General features: G+C 59.0%; 1 long non-coding RNA gene across 1 annotated transcript; it reads right to left on the bottom strand.

Annotated features, from left to right (window-relative positions):
• Nucleotides 1–163: 163 nt before the first annotated feature.
• Nucleotides 164–3,835, bottom strand: LOC133754861 (uncharacterized). The gene is made up of 2 exons (XR_009865310.1): nucleotides 1,408–3,835; nucleotides 164–1,322 (listed from the first exon to the last, which is right to left on the bottom strand). It is a non-coding gene; the product is annotated as an uncharacterized LOC133754861 (long non-coding RNA).
• Between the last annotated feature and the right edge of the window lie 311 nt (nucleotides 3,836–4,146).

Here is a 4,146-nt window from a genome sequence, read left to right on the forward strand (position 1 = left end):
CAGCCCTTCCCAGCCCCCGCACTCGTCCAGCCGGGCCGGACCACGCCGCGACCGCTCGACACACCTGGCACACACCACCCCACAGGGGGTGGCAAGCACGCAGGCATGCGCCCGCCAAGCCGATACCCCCCACACACGTGGGGACGGCACGACACCGGCAGCCTCCCTCCAGCGAGGCGAAGCACGCACGGGTCTCCCCTTCTCTTACCGCCTCGACCCCCCCAACACTCCCAAGGGGCACAGGCAGCAGCCAGAGGCAGCCACAGCAGCGACACCCGGGAGAGGGCACTGGGGGGACAGGAGCAACACCACCACTCGGCTTCAGGCACCTGAGGCACAACCTGGACCGCTCCAGGGGCACCGCACAGGCTCGCGTGGAGTCAAGGCTCCACAGCCACAGCCCACGACAGGGCGACAGCGAGGGATGCCCGCCACGTCACAGGACCCCAGCACCCCCCCGCGCGCAAAAGCACGGGGACAGCAGAGGTCGGGCCGGTTTCCGCACCCCTGCTACCCACACACCACCCACGGGTGGGGAAGGCAGAACGAGGGGCCCGCAGGCCAGAACGAGAGGCTCGGCAGCGTTCGCCATGAACGGCCGTCCCTCATCTGGAGCAGCTTAGGTCCGGCCCAGGAGAGCACCACAGCACCACATCGGTCACAGTCAGCTCGGAGTTTTAACACGTGGAGTGAGGGCGGGGGGCACGACCCGGCAAGGACAGCCACCAGTGGGGCCCGCTGCAGCCTCGCCGGCCCCCGCCTCCCACTGCAGGCGGTAGACAACCCCAGCGGAGAACGCCTGACACGCACACGTGTGGCATGAAGCCACCCCTCATCGAGGTCCTTTCAGTCAGAGGGTTGTCACAACCACCAGGCGATCGGCTCACCAGCGGCAAGGAGCGCACGCGGGTAGAGGACCCGACGCCCGCCTCACCCCCACCGCCCTCGGGCACCATAGGCCGGAGGTGGCATCACCGTCGCGGGACAACCGGGACGAACGCACACAAGCCACCGCGCGAGCCCAAGCAGGTGGCTCTCAGAAAGGAGCACGGTCGAGCACCAGCCCACTGGAAGCCCACTTTGTCCCCGTGTCCCCAACGCACGTCCGGAGTCCCCTCTCTCTGGCGACAGTCACCAGAGAACAGCGTGTCAGCACTTACCTGCAGGTCCAAAACCACAACTCCAAGTATAAAAATGTCCACGCGAGAGGGCACGGGGCTGATGCACTGGACACAGCCACCTCTGAGCTTGGGGACCCGGTCACTTGTCCCCAAAATGCCACCCATCTCTGTTAGAGCACACTCCTCTGCCACCTGGTCGACCTGGGGTGGGGGAGGGGGAATAGGGACATGAGCATGCCACCCGCCACCCGCCACCCGCCACCCGCCACCTACATCCTTAACTCACACACACACGGGCTCCAGTAGACTGGCCTCTGGCCCTCAAAAGGCAACCCAGGGGCCGGCGCCGTGGCTCAATAGGCTAATCCTCCACCTTGGGGCGCCGGCACACCGGGTTATAGTCCCGGTCGGGGCGCCGGATTCTGTCCCGGTTGCCCCTCTTCCAGGCCAGCTCTCTGCTGTGGCCCGGGAGTGCAGTGGAGGATGGCCCAAGTGCTTGGGCCCTGCACCCCATGGGAGACCAGAAGGAAGCACCTGGCTCCTGCCTTCGGATCAGCGTGGTGCGCCGGCCGCAGCGCACTGGCCGTGGCAGCCATTGGAGGGTGAACCAATGGCAACGGAGGACCTTTCTCTCTGTCTCTCTCTCTCACTGTCCGCTCTGCCTGTCAAAGGGGAAAAAAAAAAAAAAAAGCGACCTTCGATCACTCCCTGAAGGGGGACTTTGGGGAAAAAAACAAAACAAAACAAAACAAAACAAAAAAACAAAACAGTCCAGACCTTCCTTAGTGGCAAGTAGCAAGTAATTAGGGTTAGGCCCAAGTGCAGAAGGACTTCGAAGAAAGAAGAAAGAAAAAAAAAAAAAAAAAAAAAAGGAAAAACAAAGTCCCAGGCCAAGGCACCCTTCCCTCTGCCGCCCACAGATCGACATCTCCGGTCGGTCTCTGCAGTTGGTGGCAGTGGTGGCAGCAGCACTACCAGTACGTAGTGTGACAGGGTGTGCTGGTCTACCCGCCAACAGTAGCGCCACCCCAGTCTAGCCACGTTCAGGCGCGAGGCGACGCCCGCCTCCCTCCACAGCCTCCGCCTGCTCACTTGCCATCCTCCAGGCCCAATCTCCGACCAATACATCAGGCCCCCAGGTCCCAGCAGGGCAGGGACAGTCCTTCCTGCAGCTTAGGGACTTTGTCACACTCTGTCTCGGGCTCCTCGGCCACTTGTCATCCCTTGCCGGCTCCGGAGCCCGCGACAGCCATATCAAGGCGGCCACCAGGTGGAGTCCAACAACCGACACCGAGGAACCAAGGGACAGCCAGCTGGATGCATCCAGGCGGCAGGGGGACGCTCAGAACGTGTTTCTCGGCTGCCCGGGGGCAGAGAGTGTGTGGAGGGGGTCGGGGGCAGGTGTCTGCATAACCACAAAGGCTGTGGGGCATAGGTGCCCACACAGCCGAGGGTTGGGACTCAGCAGGCTGGAAATCTCAGAGCATGAAGTGCCTCCCAAAGACAGGTCTGGCCTCACCTGGCTCCGGGAGTCAGCCTGTCAGACCCCCAGGGAGGGGGTCTTCGTCTTCTCTTGGCTCACGGGGTGTGTGTGGGGAGGGAGAGGGGGGCATCGGGAAGGAGGCTCATCCTCTGGCAGCACACCATCTGTGGCAGAGGCCATCCATGGGCTTCACTATTGCCTGGGATACACTCCACAGATCACTATTTACACAGAAGTTTTAAAAAACGGGGGGGGGGGGCGAGGGGGGAGTGGAGTGGAGTGGAGTGTGTCATATTCTTATTTTTTGTATCTGTGAACTACATCGAACCTCTTCTCTTTGTATTGATATCACATTCACATAAGAATTGATGAGAATCGTGTTGCACTCAGGACCGTGCGTTCTTCCCAGTGACCCTGGGAATCTAAAGACTTCTTTAAAAAGTCCACTTGGCCACCCAAAGGTGAAGGAAGGAAAGGAAAGGAGGAAGAAAAGACAAGAGAGTGGCAGAGAGAATTAAAAAGAGGGGAAAACATTGAAAGAACACGAGAGAGAGAGAGAGAGAGAGAGAGAGAGAGAGAGAGAGAGAGAAATTGGAGTAAGAAGAAAAAAAAAGGAGGACGAACAGAAAGACAAAAACTAAGAAGAGAGAAAGAAAACGTAAAAAATGGGGAAAAGAAGGAATGGAAGTTTAGAAAGAAAACCGTGAGGACACGAGGACACGACAAAGAGAGGAAACACATGAGGGAAGGTGGGAGACAAAAATGAAACCAAAATAAGGAAGAGAGGAGAGAGCATGAAGATTTAAAAAGACGAGAGAGAAAGAGACAGAGAGACAGAGACAGAGACAGAGAGAGAGAAGGCAAGCAAGTGGGAAGAAAAAATAAGAAAGGGCAAAGAATATCAAGTCAAAGGGGGAGTGAGAAATAAAGTCGTGAGAAAGAGAAAGAAGCTAGAAGGAGACGGACAGACACACGGACGAGCGGGGAACAGCACGAGAGCAAGAGACAACAGGGAATAAACTGAGAAAGAGAACATAAAAGAAGGAAGGAAGGAAGGAAGGAAGGAAGGAAGGAAGGAAGGAAGGAAGGAAGGAAGGAAGAAAGAAAGAAAGAAAGAAAGAAAGAAAGAAAGAAAGAAAGAAAGAAAGAAAGAAAGAGAAAGAAAGACGCCAACGGTGACCCACAGGGGACTCAGATCACCCAGGGTGGCGCCCAAGGACCCAAGAGCCGACCCCCAGTCACAGCCCGCTCCCCGCCCCCGGCCAGCTCCCCACCCTTCTCGCGGCAGCGCGGCGGCAGCGGCGGCGGCGGCGGCGGCGGCGGCGGCGCCCCAGCCCAGAGAAAAATGCCCCCCCCCCGCCGCCCACCCCACAGCAGAAAGCTCGCCTGTGCTCCACACCGCGCATGTGCTAAACAGGCCCCCAACCACTGCGCAGCCTCCACCCCGAAGCCTCGCGATACTCAGGACACTGTTTAGTCGCCAGCGCCATTTTGGCTTTCACCGGCCACCGTGCCCGATCTGATACTGTGGTCGCTAGGTGG

This window comes from Lepus europaeus, unplaced genomic scaffold, assembly GCF_033115175.1.
Source record: "Lepus europaeus isolate LE1 unplaced genomic scaffold, mLepTim1.pri SCAFFOLD_29, whole genome shotgun sequence".
Lineage (NCBI taxonomy): Eukaryota > Metazoa > Chordata > Mammalia > Lagomorpha > Leporidae > Lepus > Lepus europaeus.